The 17,108-nt window shown below is 39.4% G+C and overlaps 1 long non-coding RNA gene across 1 annotated transcript in view; it reads left to right on the forward strand.

The window, feature by feature from the left end:
- The first annotated feature begins 2,122 nt into the window (after positions 1-2,122).
- LOC115900005 overlaps positions 2,123-17,108 on the forward strand; it is a 134,858-nt gene continuing 119,872 nt past the window's right edge. Inside the window, exon 1 of the long non-coding RNA XR_004059678.1 lies at positions 2,123-2,584. This is a non-coding gene — a long non-coding RNA (uncharacterized LOC115900005). The remainder of the gene's footprint in view (positions 2,585-17,108) is intronic.

Genomic DNA, 17,108 nt, shown 5'->3' on the forward strand with positions numbered 1-17,108 from the left:
AGAGGTGGTATTCCAGATTTCATAACATACCTTAATATTGATAAACTCAAGCATTAAGTTTCACATGAATCCCTTCCTCATGTAGTCAATCATTGAATGTTAAATTTTGCTGTGATTTTCTTTTTTTTTTTTTTCTTTTGAGACAGAGTTTCACCCTTGTTGCCCAGGCTGGAGTGCAATGGCGCGATCTCGGCTCACTGCAATCTCCACCTCCCGAGTTCAAGCTATTCTCCTGTCTCAGCTGCTGAAGTAGCAGGGATTACAGGCGCCTGCCACCACGCCTGGCTAATTTTGTATTTTCAGTAGAGATGGGGTTTCTCCATGTTGGTCAGGTCAGTTGGAGACACCTGGTCTCCTACACCCGACCTCAGGTGTCCTTCAAAATCATCTGGAGGAGTTTATTAAAAATACAATTGCCTAAAGCTGTATTTATCAGAAAAGTCAAGCTGCTTTTCAATTAGTTTTTGTTTTGCATAATAAAGGTACACATAGGCGTACTTTTTCATGCCCTTACTTGGGAGCCCTTCCAACATTTGAGCACTCATAATAATCATGGCTGTCTACCTCTGAGCACACTTCATACCCCACCCCTTAAGCCCCAAAACAATAGGAGGATTCAGGGGTGCAGACAGCTGCAAGGGATCTAGTTACCAACACCAGGAAGCAGAAAGCAATGATGGTGGTGTGGTCTTTATGTTGCTAATTGGAGAGTGTGCTGTCTGTACCTGAGGTGTTTCAGGAAGTCTACTGAACCCAGTGAATGCGATCCCCTTTTATGAGAAATGTGCACTCTAGTGCTAAGTGCTTGGAAATGCTGCAGAGGACACTGGAGGAAAGGGTGGAGGTAGAGATGAAGAGTAATTTCAATCTTTCAGTTGGAATTGTTACTTAGGCTTGAAACTGTGGCTTGGGAAGGCTCAGGACTATATTGCTTATAAATGGCAAAACCCATATAAAACTGGCTTAAACAAAAAGGGGAATTTACTGGATCATGTAGCAGAAAAGCAATTAATTTCAAACAAGAAGGGATCAAAGTGCTAAAATAAAGTTGTCATGAATATGTCTCTATTTTTTTTTTGAGACATGGATTGAGAAGTGGGCCAGGGTTATTCTATAAATGCAAATTAATTTTCTGTTACCAGAAATAAGGGGAAGGGATGATGGAGAGGCAAAAACAACAAATGTCCACTGTAGCAATGAGAGGTGACAACATGCTAGCGGCACTTGCTCTCGTAGCTTCCTCGGCCTCAACGTCCACTCTGGTGGCACTTGAGGAGCCCTTCCGCCCGCCACGACAGTGGGAGCCCCTCTCTGGGCTGGCCGAGGCTGGAGCCGGCTCTCTCTGCTTGCAGGGAGGTGTGGAGGGAGAGGCTCGCGGGCTAGCACGAGTTCCCGGTGGGCATGCGCCTCGGCAGGCCCTGCACTTGGAGCTGCCTGCTGGCGCCACCGCCCTGGGCAGTGAGGGGCTTAGCACCAGGGCCAGCAGCTGCAGAGTGTGTGCCAGGTCACCCAGCAGTGCCAGCCCACTGGCGCTGCGCTAGAATTCTCGCTGGGCCTCAGCTCCCTCCCCATGGGGCGGGGCTTGGGACCTACAGCCCGCCATGCCTGAGCCTCCCCAACCCACCACTGCCTTGGACTCCTGTGTGGCCCAAGCCACCCCGACGACCACCACCCCCTGCACCTAGGCGCCTGGTCCCATCCACTGCCTAAGGGCTGAGGAATGCAGGTGCACAGCATGGGACTGGAGTGCAGTCTGCCCACCACCCTGGTGCCAAATCCACTAGGCAAGCCAGCTGGGCTCCTGACTGGGGTGGGGACTTGGAGAACTTTTATGTCTAGCTGGAGGATTGTATATGCACCAATCAGCATTCTGTGTCTAGCTAAAGGATTGTAAATACACCAATCAGCACTCTGTGTCTAGCTCAGGGATTGTAAACGCACCAATCAGCACTTTGTCAAAATGGACCAATCAACTCTCTGTAAAACAGACCAATCAGCTGTCTGTAAAATAGACCAATTAGCTCTCTGCAAAATGGACCAATCAACAGGATGTGGGTGGGGTCATATAAGGGAATAAAAGCAGGCTGTCCGTGGCAGAAGTGACAACTTCCTGATCCTTTTGACAGTGTGAAGCTTTGTGCTTTCACTGTTTGCAATAAATCTTGTTGCTGCTCACTCTTGGGGTCCATACAGCTTTTATGAGCTGTAAGACTCACTGGGAAGGTCTGCAACTTCTCTCCTGAGGCCAGCGAGACCAGGAACCCACTGGGAGGTATGAACAACTCCAGACAGGAGAAACGAGTAACTCTATACCACCTTAAGAGCTGTAACACTGAACTTTGAAAGTATGTAGCTTCACTGCTGAAACCAGCAAGACCACGAACCCACCAGAAGGAAGAAACTGAACACGTCTGAACATCAGAAGGAACAAACTCCAGACCCACCACTTTTAAGAACTGTAACACTCACCACGAGGGTCCACGGCTTCATTCTTTAAGTCAGTGAGACCAAGAACCCACCAATTCCAGACAGCAGGATAAGAAAGAAAGGAAAATGGGGACTTGTGTTACACATGATTTGAAAGGTGAGATTTGTGTTTTTCAATGATATTTTAAAAAACAAACGAATAAACAAAGCAGGGCAATGGGTTTCTCAGTACCAAGACTTGGACTTGGAAGGTTCTCTTTATGATTTGGGCAGGAGTAGGTCAGGATGGCAAAGGGTATGGCCTGAACACTAGGGCTTTCTGGTCCTGTTTTATCATGCACAACAGATTAAAAAGTTAGAAGAGGACTTGGGTTTCACCATATACCTGATAAATGTTTAAGCTTCTAATCCTGTCATATTTGCAAAGATGGTATTGACAGCTTGGTGCAGTAGAAAGGGAATGGGTCTCATAGTTCAATACGGTTTCAAGCCACAGTTCAGACTCTTAGTCATGTGGCCTAGGAAATCTACTTTACCTGTCTAAGCCTCAGGCTTCTCCTCTGCAAAATGGAGGCGCTAATGGAGTCTACTTCTGACGGCTATGATAAGAGCAAACAAAAAACTTAATGAACTGTGCCTAGCACAGTGCCTGGCATGCAGTAATCACTCAATAAAGGTGACGACGACACTTCTTCCTTCTCAACCTTATGATTACTGCTCTTATTTTGGCTAAACAGAGTTAGTAGTGTGTGATATAATGCACACAAGCCTGACTCAAGGCATTTTATTACCTGCTTAAGCGCAAAATAATTGTTTGTCTAGAAATAAGCATTTATAAACCTAAAGCCAATGGCTTAGCTTTGGGTGCCCAAAGACTTGGCTGTTTTACCTTGAACCAGGTAATTTAGTTAACCTGAGCCTCACTTGCCCCATCTAATAATCTTCATAAGGTTGTGAGACTAGTATGAATAATTCATGTGTTATGTTTAACATAGTACCTGGACCTTACACAATTTCAATAAAAATAATAACTAATTTTTCTAGCAATTTCTGCAAGGCCACCTTAGGTCTTGTGTAAAGAAGGATTCTGATGGAAAGGCAGAGTTGTCTCTGGAGGGCAAAACTGTTGTCACTTAATAAGCCTTCTCCACCATGTGGGTCACCTTTCTCATCTTTGTTAGTTGGTTGGAATCTGACATCAGAATCCAGTTGCCTGTTGGGTTCCTTTTGAGGCAGGGACTTTGACTCCATTCCACCAATGATTGATTGATTGATTGATTTTTGAGACGGAGTATTGCTCTGTCACCCAGGCTGGAGTGCAGCGGCACGATCTTGGCTCACTGCAAGCTCCATCTCCGGGTTCACGCCATTCTCCTGCCTCAGCCTCCCGAGTAGCTGGGACTACAGGAGCCCGCCACCATGCCCAGCCAATTTTTTGTAGTTTTTAGTAGAGACGGGGTTTCACCGTGTTAGCCAGGATGGTCTCGATTTCCTGACCTCGTGATCCACCCGCCTTGGCCTCCCAAAGTGCTGGGATTACAGGCGTGAGCCACCGCGTCCGGCCCCACCAATGATTTATTTTAATATGCCTGGAAGTGGAGGGACACAAAATGTTCTGAAAAGTCAACGTGTGCATCTTGTCCCAGAGTGATTCCGTGACTGTTCGTTTGGTGTTTACATGGTTTAAACTGTCTAATTTATAGACTCTGAAAGCACCGGTGAAAGAAACAAGCTAGCTTTTGGATTGCTTAATATAGTTTATAGTGCAACCGTAAATTTGGAACCATTTATGGAACATTATGACTTGCAAACATCTCCCCCAGTTTTATTACTCAGGGAAAAAAAAATGTGTGGTGCTTACAGTTCCACTAAAAACTGTAAAAGCATTAAAAAAAAAAAAAATCCAAACAGCATTCGCGGACTACATAGTACAGGATGCAAGCTTTTATCTTGAGCAGTATATTGAAAGCCTAATTTTCTACTAAAATGTCAGCTTGTTTCAAAACACACGAGATGACTGGCTTGGAATCCTTGCTGAAAGGAACTCGTCTTTGCTCTTTTTCCAAAACAAAACAAAACAACAACAACAAAAAGAAATGCACTGTGCTTAAGGAGGAATTTAATAATTAGATGATGTCTATAAAATAGCAGTTGACATCTGCCCTATATATATTTTTTTCTTAGCATCAAAGATGTTTAATTTGAATAAAAGCTTTCTCCTCCACAATCTGACATTTTCCCTGAGTTTTACCTTACTGTAGAGTCATTATCTTACAATTAGGTCTGAACTTAGGAGTAAAAAAACAACAAAAACCAGGAACTCCAACACAGGGATCTTACGTGGGCTGCAGCTTTCTGATGTTATCTGAGTTGAACTGCTTTTTCTTTTATCATCCTGACGTTTAAAGCGAAAAGTCTCTGTTCTGCCTCCTGTCCAACTACCCCCAACCCCCACTTTATTCTTCTCTTCACTTGAACCTGTGGAGTAGGCCCAGACCTCTGGATGTCAGGACAAGATACTGCTATCATACAAATGAACGTGGAGGTCATACATTTATCTTTGTCTCTGTCTCCCCTGCAGGATCCAGAGAAAGGCAAATTATGGATGAGGTGATTTTATCCAAGCAAAGTTTGAATGGAGATAAATGGTATAGGATAGAAGGCAAATAGGAACAGAGCAAGGCTAGGGAGAGTCTTTGGGGAGAAGATTCTGTTCTTTTGAGTCCCATGACTGGTACCATGGAAGGGACCCTAGAGACAATCTAATGAGGGTCCATCATGGTGCAGAAGCATTGCAGCATGGGATATATGAAAGGGCAAATTCCTTCCATATTGTTCTTACACTAGACGTTAAGGGCACAGGGGGCATAGGTTAGGTGTGTGGGGTCTGGTGTCAGACCATTTGCTTTGAGTCTTGTTTGTGTTGCTTTTTGGTTGTGTGTGGGCAAGAAATGTAACTTTTCTCAGCCAGAGTGCCCCAGCTGCCAAATGGGGAAGAACAGTAGTTCCCACCTCCTGTAGTATTGACTGCATGATTTGGAGTAATGGGTGGGAGAGCCCTTCCTGCCTTCCTTCCCTCATTCATCTCCTTACTCAACATATAATTATTGAATATTTATGATGTGTCTAACCTGTTCTGGGCACTGGGGTTATAGTGATAAACAAGATAGTTGGGGTTCCAGATCTCATGAATTTTATTAAAATTTTAACTACCATTATTATAATAAATGAGGAAAACTGAAATTCCAGGAAGCTGAGTCATGCAACTATATTAATAAAAGGGCTCAAATAGAGTGGGGTCTTGAGTCTCCAGTCCCATGCTTTCTCCTCCACCCGAACTGACATGATGTTGCTCTCTACTTTATTAGCCTCAATTTTCTTCATTAAAAAAAAACACACAAAATTTATTTTTTAAGAAGTTTTAGATTTATAAAAAATTTTTGAAACTAGTACAGATAAATTCCATGTACCTCACACTCGGTTTCCCCTATTAAGATTTTACATTAGTATTGGTACATTTGATTCAATTAATGAACCAATATTAATGCATTATTTTACTAAAGTTTATGCTTTACATACTTTATTCAGATTTCCTTAGTTGTTTTTATTTTTCCTCCTCCAATGTTCTTTTTCTGATCCAGGATCCTATCCAGGATGCGATGTTAAACATCTCTCATTTGCCATATGTATCCTATTTGCTATTACACCTTCTTTTGTGTGATGTCTGTTCAGATTCTTTGACCTTTCTAAAATTGGGTTTCTTGGTTCCTTATTGTTGAGTTTTAAAGTTTTTTGTATATTTCTGATACAAGTCCTTTTATTTTAGATAGAAGTCCTTTTAAATGTGTTTTGCAAATATTTTCTCCCAGTCTGTTACTTGTCTTTTGATTTTTCTTAATAATGTTCCTCACAGAGCAGAAATGTTTAATTTTAATAAAATCTAACATCAAATTTCATTCATGGATTATGCTTTTGGTGTTAGGCTCAAAAACTCATTGCCAAATCAAGGTTATTCGATTTTTCCCTACATTTTTATCTAGAAATTATTTGTTTTTGCATTTTACATTTAGTCTAAAATCCAGTTTTTTATGAAAGGCATAAAATATCCCTCTAGATTCATTTTTTTTTCAATGTAGATGTTCAGCTGTTACAGGACTATTTGTTGACAAAACTAACTTTTGTCCATTGAAATGCCCCTACTCCTGGCCAGACTGGGTGGCTCATGCCTGTAATCCCAGTACTTTGGGAGGCTGAGGTGGGCAGATTACTTGAAATCAGGTTTTTGAGACCAGAACATGGTGAAACCTTGTCTCTACTAAAAATACAAAAATTACCTGGGCATGGTAGTGCACACCTGTAATTCCAGCTACTTGGGAGGATGAAGCAGGAGAATTGCTCGAGTCGGAGAGGCGGAAGTTGTAGTGAGCTGAGATCAGGCCACTGAACTCTAGCCTCCATCTCAAAAAAAAAAAAAAAACGCCCCTGCTTCTTTGTCAAGGGTCTGTTGCCTACATTTGCATGAGTCTATTTCTGGGATCTCTATTCTGTTCCATTGATCTATGTGTCTATAGTTTCCTCAATACCATGCTGTTTGTCAGTCTTAAAATTTGGTAATATGAGTTACAACTTTGTTTTTCTTTTCTTTGTGTTTTTTTTTTTCATTTTGTTTTTGTTCTTATTCTCTACTATTGTGTTGAATAGTCTAGGCCTTTTGCCTTAGTGTGTGTGTGTGTCTCTGTGTGTGTATTACATGCATTCTAATATACACATATTAGAATGTGCATTTTATATATATATAAATTAGTTTGTCAATATCATCAAAATAGCATGCTGGGCTCTTGGGGTTTTGTTGAATTTTGAATTCTAGATCAAATTGGGATAAATTGAGTATTCCAATCCACGAATACAGAATATTTCTCTATATACATGTTCTGTGATTTCTTTGTATCAGAGTTTTGTTCTTTTTCACATATAGATCTTATACATTTTAAAATATATATATCTAAGTATGTTATTTTTTTGATACTACTGTAAATGGCAATAAAAAAAATCAAATTTCAATGGTTCATTGCTGGTATATAGAAAAACAGTCGAACCGCCAGTCATGGTGGATCACGCCTATAATCCCAGCACTTTGGGAGGCCGAGGTGGGTGGATCACGAGGTCAGGAGATCAAGAGCATGCTGGGTAACACGGTGAAACCCCGTCTCTACTAAAAAAATACAAAAAATTAGCTGGGTGTGGTGGCAGGCACCTGTAGTTCCAGTTACTTGGGAGGCTGAGGCAGGAGAAGGGCATGAACCTGGGAGGCAGAGCTTGCAATGAACCAAGATTGCGCCACTGCACTCCAGCCTAGGCGACAGAGCGAGACCCTGTCTCAAACAAACAAAAACAAAAAAAAGAAAAAGAAAGAAAAGAAAAACAGTCGACCTTTGTATATTCACTTTTTATCCTGCAACCTTGCTATACTCACTTTTTTGTTACAGAAAGGTTTAAAAAATTCTTTCATGTTTTCTACATAGACAATCACATTGTCTACAATTTGGTTTCTTTCTTCCCCAACTGTATGCCTTTTCTTTTAGCTTTTTATTCTGTCACACTAGGGACTTCAAGTATGGTGTAAATACGAGCGGGGAGAAATCACCCATTTTTCCCCACTAAGGATGATGATTGCTGGAGGTTGGTTTGTTTTGTAGATGTTCTTTATCTAATCTAGGAAGTACCCCCAGTTCTATTTTGCTGAAGGTTTTTATCAGCAATTGATATAATCATATAATTTTTCTTCTTTCATATATAGATGTGGTGGATTACATTGATTGAGGAATATATTTGCTAATATTTTGTTGAAGATCCTGAAGGATAGTGGTCTGTATTTTACTTTGTTGTAATGCCTTTATGTTTTTTGGTATTAGAGTAATATTGACCTCATAGAATGAGTAACAGAGTGTTTCCTGCCACTTCAATTTTCTGAAAAAGATTATGGGGAATTGTTATTTTTTCTTCCTTATATGGTTGATAGATTTCATTTGTGAAACCACCTGGCCTTCGTTCATTCTTTTTGGAAGGTTATTAATTATTCATTTAATTACTATAATAAACATAGGCCTATTCAGATTATCTGTTACTCCTCATGTATGTTTTAATAGTTTGTGTCCTTCAAGGAATTGGTTCATTTATCTAAATAATAAAATTTGTGTATATAGAGTTTGCTCACAAATGTCACAAGTATAATTCCTTTATCATACTTTTAATGTTCATGGAGTAGTGATGGCCTCTCTTTCATTTCTGATAGTAATAATTTGTGTCTTCTTTGTTTTTCTCTTGGTTAGTCTAGCCAGGGGTTGTCAATTTGACAGATATTTCCAAAGAACCAGCTTTTGCTTTTGTCGATTTTCCCTTTGTTTTCCTGTTTTCAATTTCATTGATTTCTGCCCTAATTTTTGTTACTGTATTTTTTCCTGCTTTATTTAAGCTTAAGTTTTTCTTTTTTCTCTAGTTTTCTAAAGTGGAAGCTTAGATTATTCATTTTTGATTTTTCTACTTTTTCAATATAAGCATTTAATGCCATAACTTCCCTCTAAGCTTTTAATGCATCTCACAAATTTTGACGTTATATTTTCATTTTAGTTCAAAATGGTTTTTACATTTCTTGTAAGACTTCTTTTTTTTGACCATTTGTTATTTAGAAGTGTGTTGCTTAATTTACAAATATTTGGGAAATTTCCAGGTATTGTTTTGTTATTAATTTCTAGTTTAATTTTATTGCAGTCTGAGAACACACTTTGCATGATTTGTATTCTCTTAAACTTATCAAGGTATGGTTTCATATCCCAGAATGTGGTATCTCTTGGTGAATGTTTCATGTAAGCTTGAGAAAAACGTATATTCTGCTGTTGTTGGGTGAAGTATTCTATAAGCATAAATTAGATTGATTGATAGTGCTAGTCAGGTCAACTATATCTTATAAATTCTCTGTCTGCTTGATCTATCAGTTACTGAAAGAAGGGATTTAAATCTCCAGCTATAAATAGTGGATTCATCTATTTCTTTTTGAAGTTCTATCAGTTTCTACCTCGTGTATTTGACATTCTCTTGTTAGGTGCATACACGTTTAGGATTGTTACGTCTTCTTAGAGAATTGAGCCTTCGTCATCATGAAATGCCCCATTTATCTCTGATAGTTTTCTTTTCCTGAAGTCTGCTTTATATTTTTTGTATGGGAGCTGATTCCAAGAATTGAGAGTGAGGGAGTAAGAAGGATAAGAACAGGAAAGGAACAAAAGCCAATACTGAGACTGCCACTCTGAGAAATGGTGGCTTGATTCTGCTGGGACATCTGAGAAATGTGTGGAATGCCTTCCAGAATTGTCTACCCCAAAGATGGGCTGGGGCATTCATCCACCCCAACCCCCTTTGGATGAGGGCTCCCCTGGGAATTAACTTCCTCACCCTCAGGAACTGGGCTTGCTCTGGGTCCAGTAGATTCTAGAAGTCTCAGAAAAGGTACTGAGGTGGAATGTAAGGTGTAGGGTATGCACTTGTGGTGAGTGCCAACTGCCAGCATGAGATGGGTGGGACTGTGACTGCAACAGGAAGCAAATCTAGCTGATAGAACACAGGAGACAAAAAGTAGTCTGCTGTGATGGGTTTCTATTACAATCCTTAGTGTGGAAAATTGTTCTAAAATACCTCCATTTACTTTCCTACCTGAACACTACGCTTGAATATGAATGGCACCCAGGTGCCAAAGGGTGATGTTTATGCCTCTTCACCATGCTGAAAGTCATTCCAAATTAAGCAAACTAAGAGAATACAGTGTGTTTACTATGATTCGTGGCTTCAAAGCAATTCCTTTGGCTGTTCATTTCCGCTCAGATGGCTGCTTATAAATTAAAATTCTGAAGACTTGATAACCTGCAGGGCTGCTGGTGCAAGTCTTGAAGTCCAAAGGGCAGAGAACCTTGAGTCCTGATGTTCAAGGGGAAGCAAAAAAGGGTGTTACATCTCCAAAAAAGAAAGAAAATAAATTTTTCTTTCTTCAGCCTTTTTGTTTTATCTAGGCCCTCAGTTGATTGACTGGTGCTTGCCCCCACTCAGCCCACTGTTTCAAATGCTAACCTTGTGAACATGTACTGGAAACACCCTCGCAGACATATGCAGAAATAACATTTACCAGTTATCTGGGTATGCAGTCAAGTTGACTCTAAAATTAATCCAGTCAAATTGATATCTCAAATTAACCATCAAAGGTATCTAGACTGGTTGGTGAAAGAGAAATTTATTGAATATAAATCACAGCCTCAGGACCAGCTGTAACATGATAACCTGGTTCATTAATGCCCTTGCACTAAGTCTTTGCAGAGACTGCGTTGGTTACCACCCTGAAGGAGACTGTGTTGTTTGAACTTAGAAGGCAAAAGCATAGCTGAGCTGTTCAAGAGGTGGACTATATCAAATACATCTCATGTACCATCTCAAAGCTTCTGACGTCCTTTTTTCCTCACCTCTCATTTCAGCCAGTTCAAGACGACTGGTTCCACTCATGCTTCATCCAGTTTCCTGCAGGAGAAATATGACCATGTTGCACCTCTGACTTCCATGGCATGCCTCTTTCTGCTTTAGATTTTTCTTGTGTCATGGTATGAGATGCCCTTGGGAACCCATTTGGCACTCACATGGCATAGTCCAATCAACAATTGATCCACGAGAAATGGCAGCCAAGAGATAAATGGTTCCTTTTTTATTCCTCTGGGGTGTAGATCAAGCTTTTTCTGACAGTTCCATGGGGTTAAGTATCCAGTCTCCCCCAGTAGTAACATCTTGATAATGCATACTTGTGTTTTGTCTTCTCATTCTTTGTGTTTATCTATCCAACACCCTCAAAATAAGCTACTTGCACCTCAGTCTACTCTTGTGGAAATCCAAAACTAATTAAAATTAAAGCAGTTTGAGAAAACTACTATGGACAATTAACATTTTCTCAATTTTAGGTAAATTAAGAATAAAAAGCATCTTTAGAAATCTTTGACATTTTGTTTTAACTGTCAAATATAATATTAAAAACATCAAGACTTCTATGCAAATACAGTATCGAGATAAAGCCTCTTCCAACCAGATCATAATCCCTATAGAGGATCATAGAGATGCCACTGAATCAGAGGTTCTAACATCTTGGGGAACAAGCACAGAATATGAGAAGGGGACTAGAGAAAGGGTCTCGCTGGAAGTAGATGTACTGCAATTGGATGGTGAGGTTTCTATTTTTAGAAGCACATCATAGTTTTCCTTCTCTTTCTATTTGTATCATGTTCTGACAATTGATGTTTCTTTTAGGTACTAAAGAGAGGGACCCTTGTGTTTCTGCTAACATCTTTTCATCATGGTCTGAACTTCATTAAAGATTCATTAAAGATACTTTGCTAAAGATACTTCATTAAAATAAAATGTGCCACTTTTTGAGAATATGTATGTTTCAGTTATCCATTTGTGTGTAATGAACCATCCTAAATACAGTGGCTTAAAACAACATTTTTTGGCTCATGGTTCTGCAATTAAGACAGGATACTGCGGGAACATATTATCTCTGCTCCACCCGGTATTAGCTCAGGTAGGAAAGGCTGGAACCTGGAATCATCAGAAGGGTTTTGGGTCTAGAGTTTAATGCTGGCTATCAGCTGCAACTGTAGTAAGAACTGTTGGCCAGAGCACCTTCATGTGGCCTCTTCATATGGCAGGAGCTTTCTTACAGCGTGGTGGCTGAGTTCCAAAAGTGAGCATTTAAAAAAAGTCAAGCAGAAGCCCTATTGCCTCTTCTAATATAGCCTCAGAAGTCCCATAACATCACTGTCATCTCATTCTATTCATTAGAAGCAAGTCACCAAGTTTGGCCTGTATTCAGGAGAAGGAGAATTAGACTCCACATTTTCATTGGACGCATGTCAAGGAATTTATGGCACCAGCACAGCGTTTGGGGGTATAACAGTTGCATTGCTCCTTAACTAGCTATGGCACTATTTATCATGTGAATCACTTGTTCCATGATGCTTAAGCTTATTTCCTAGAGCAACACTGCCCAACAGAACTTTCTATGATGATGGAAATGTTCTATATCTGCTCTGACCAATACACAGGTGGCTATTGAGCATTGCAATATGGCTAATGAGACTGAAGAACAGAATACAAATTTTATTTAATTTTGATTAATTCAAGTTTAAATAGGCACATGTGCATAGTGGCTACTATACTGGGAAGCTCAATTGTAGAACAACAAGGAAAGAGAGTTAAATTCCAGAAGTGATGAAAGCATTGGGCCAACTTTCTAGTACAATGTACAACATTCCAATTACAAGCAAAATGCTTCCAGGCCTGACTGCATTCAAAGGTCCAAATCAAGATGATTTGGCGTAGGATGTCCTAGAGAGAAGAAATTTCCTAATGTGTGAGTGTGGAAATGCAGATTAATTGTTGATGAGAAGTGTCAGGACACCTCCTCCGGTGGGCAAGAACCTGGAATCGTTTAGACATGCAGATCCTTGCTCAACAACCTATCTCTTCACACAGAGACTCTGGCCAACTGCTTTTGGCCTGAAGTATGAGGAATCTGCAAGGCTGGAGCTCACAGAATGATGACTTCTGAAACTCCTGTGTGTGCCTGTCTTCCATGCCTGCTTCCCTGAGCCTCCTTATTTTCCTTATCTTTATTCTTCTTGTTCTTTAGTTTTGAAACTTGTGATTTTGAAGTGCATAGTCACAATGTTGAAAAATGCCTTGAATATCCCATTAAAATAATGAGCAATCATTATCTAAAAAAATTCTTGATCACCTGTTAAGTCTAAGGCTCTGTGATAGCACAATAATCTTCACCCTTGGAGTGCTATCATCTAATTGTGATTTAATAGAACAGTTAAGTTTTATGGAGATGTTAGTGTGTGCCAAATACCATGCTATTATTTTGATGAATATGATCTTTTTTGGTCCTTTTAAAACCCTATGGCACAGATACTTTTTAAATCCAAACTTTACAGACTGGGGAAACTGAGCCACAATGAGGTAAAATAGCTTGCCCAAAGAAAAGCATCTATGATACAGTTGAGTAGAAATTTGAAGCTAGGCTGGGTGAGCTCCCAAGTCTATACTCATAACCACTCACCTCCAAAGTCCATACTCATAACCATGTCTAAATGATTCCAGCACCCACTCTCCTGTGCTTACATCCCATTACACTGAATAGCATTTCCCACTTCTTTGGGGACTCTGTTTGACAAAGCCAGTTTATACATAGTTGGGAAGACCTAATAGAGTTTCTGAAGGACACTAAGACATTGGTATTTGGGGCATGCCAAAAAGTGAAGATGGCAAAATTTGCTTGTCTGCTCCAAAGATATTATAATAGGTTTGAGGAAAGAGTTATCAGGAGAGGCTGTGAGAAAATTTTCTTTTTAGCATTACCTATCAGAGGAAAGTATCGTAAGGAAAACAACAAGGTAACTGGGAAGGAGTAAGTGGTAAATGAGAGGCTCTTTTGAGAGTCATGGCCCTTGTGAAATGTTGAATCTGCCAACTTACTCTACCTTGGAAGAAATGTTACATCAGGTGTACATGTTTCAACTTACTTAGCTCATTGGAAAGCCTCGAGGAACTGCATTCAAATGCCAGCATTGGCCTCCATAAGACCGTGAACAGATCCATATCACTATGAAATCCAATTTGAAGGAAGCTGATTAGCTATAGGGAGGGAAAAATATCTCCACTGAGGACACACAGAAAGATAAAGAATTTAATAGGATAATGATTTATCTAAAACTCAGTATAGGAGAGAGACTAATTACTCCAGTCGTGGATTCAGATATCTGGATTCAAATTCCAGCTCTGTTAACTAGCTCAGTAACTGTGGAAAATATAGTTCGCCCTTCATATCTGCAGGTTCTGTATGTATGGATTCCATCAACCACAGATCAAAAATATAATGTATTTTTATTTGTAATTCTTAATTGTGGGTTTTTAAAATATATTTTTATAACAACTATTTGCACAGCATTACATTGTATTAAGTGTTATAATTTAGAGATGATTTAAAGTATACAGGAGGATGTGCACATATTATGCCATTTTATGTCGGGAACTTAAGCATCCACAGATTTTGGTATTGGTAGGAGGCCTGGTACCAATCTCCCCACAGATACCAAGGAACACTGTAATTAATTTCTGTCTTGCTCATTAGAAAAGTAGATGCAATTACAAGAACTATCTTGCAGGCCAGTTATGAGGATTAAATAATTAATGTAAAACGCAGTGCACATAGTAAGTGCTCAATAAATGGTAGCTTATCTTATTTTTAAAAGGTCAGTAGAGAACAGCATGGACTCTGGACTCCATTATGTGGATTTCAGTCCCAGTTCTCTAACAGTTAATAGCAATCTTACCTTCGGCAGGTTTTATTTTTACCTCTCTCTGCCTCAGTTACAAAATGAAGATAAAAATAATCCCTCACACCTTGTACCTGTTAGGAGGGCTACTACCAAAACAACAGAAAGTGGTAAATGTTGGCAAGGTTTTGGAGAAGCTGGAATCCTTGTGCAGTGTTGGTGGGAGTGCAAAATAGTGAAGGCTTTGTAGAAAACAGTTGTTAGTTCCTAAAAATGTTACACATAGGATAACCATCTGATCCAATTCTACTTCTGACTATCTACTCAATTAAAATCAAGGACTAAATACCTATGTTCATGGCAGCTTTATTCGCAATAGCCAACAGGTGAAAGCAACTCAAGTGTTCATTGATGGGCAAATCGATAAGTCAAATGTGGTGTGTATGTATAATGGAATATTATTCTGCCTCAAAACCAAAAAAATTCACATATTCCACAACTAGAATAACTTTGAGTACATTATGCTGAATGAAATAAGCCAGTCACAAGAGAATACATATTGTGTGATTGCTTTACGTAAGTACTTAGAATAGTCAAATTCACAGAGACAGAAAGTAGAATGGTGGTGGTCAGGGGCTGAGAAGAGTGGGGAATGAGGAGTTACTTTTCAATGGGTACATAGCTTTAGTTTTGCAAGATGACAAACTTTTGGAGATGGATGGTAATGATGGTCATAAAACGATGTGGATGTACTTGATGCCAGTGAATTGTACTCTTAAATATGGGCAAGACAGTAAATTTCAAGTTGTCTTTATTTCACCATAGTGAAAAAGAGTTAATTTGTATCAAGTATTTAGAGGGTCGCCTGGCACTTAGTATAGGGCTTTGCTATGATGATGATGGTGGTGATTGTCCTTATCATTATTTATTAACAACTTTACTTGTGCACTAGCCCTGTGTAATGCTGTATAAATTAATGCTCCTCACTTTGTCTCCATATGGCAAGGAAGATAATAAACCAAGAGTTAAACAGAAGATTAGTACTTGGCGTGACCTACCTACCTGCCAAATTCTTCACAATACTGACTTTTTAATGTCTGAGAGAAATGAATATTAATGACTTCCAATTTCTTGACCTTCATGACTAACCTTATGGCATCCAAATAAAGAAGATAGAGATGCAGGAAGATTAAACTGATCTTATTTTTTAAATAGCAATTCAAAAAATAAAGTGTCTTACCATTGGTAGAATCTAGAAGAGACTTTCAAAAATAAAGTGTGCCATTCCATCATTAGTGAAAAGGTTAAGGAAAAACTCTCCAAACCACTAGGCTGTAAGAAATTGCTCACATGCTAAAAGTAATAATGGCAATTTTCAAATAAGATGCCAGAATTGTCGAAGTGTCAACTTCTGGGAAATTGTGTGTTCCCACTGACAGTAATTCCTAATGCTGAGGAGAAAAAGAAAATGAAGTGACAGCCTTGTTCGACTTTGCTAATTTCAAAGGTTAAGGCTTATCTCTTGGGTGTGTCTGAGAACTAGGGTCACTGTGATCCCAGCTACTGATTAAGGCAGTAGACTCCAGAATATAACCCAAACACTTATAATTTGTGTTGACAGTAGTGTTTGCATTTCCTTTATTCTTGTATCTCCACGACAGCATCTGGCACATACATAGTAGGTACTCAGTGCAAGTATGATAAATGAGTAAGTGTGGAAATAGTGACTCAAATGAATGCATGCATTGCACAAATACTTTCTAGTGTTTTAGATCTATAAAGAGTTTCCATGTAATTTCACTTGATTCTCATAATATCCTTGCTGATGCCTGAATTTCTTTAGCTCAGAAAGCCTACCCAGGACTTGCAACTTCAAATCATGAATGCTCTCTCTCCTACTACTATTCTTGGACCTGGCACTGTGGAGAGGCATTTGACTTGCAATCATATTGTTTCCTATATCTCATATTTACTGTCAATCTCCTCCACTAGGCCATAAGCCCAGTGAGGGCAGAGCTCCTGTCTGACTTACTCATTGACTACTAAATCCCTGGAGCTAAAAAAAATTTTGTTTTTTAAATGAATGAATTAGAGCCTTCCCACATTAGAAGATATGGGGTCATGCTTTAACATGGCAGTCACCTTCTTCACTGTCATCATGTTGGAATTGGTTTGAACTCTTTACCTATTTGTTTTCCTAAGGAGCAAATTACTGTTCATATTATTTTTGCCTCATGGGCTCATTCAGTTCTGAATCCACATTCACGACTCAAGACACTGGGAACTTTATTCTTTGACTGACTGAAAAACATACGT

The sequence above is a fragment of the Rhinopithecus roxellana genome, chromosome 1 (genome assembly GCF_007565055.1).
Source record: "Rhinopithecus roxellana isolate Shanxi Qingling chromosome 1, ASM756505v1, whole genome shotgun sequence".
Taxonomy (NCBI): domain Eukaryota; kingdom Metazoa; phylum Chordata; class Mammalia; order Primates; family Cercopithecidae; genus Rhinopithecus; species Rhinopithecus roxellana.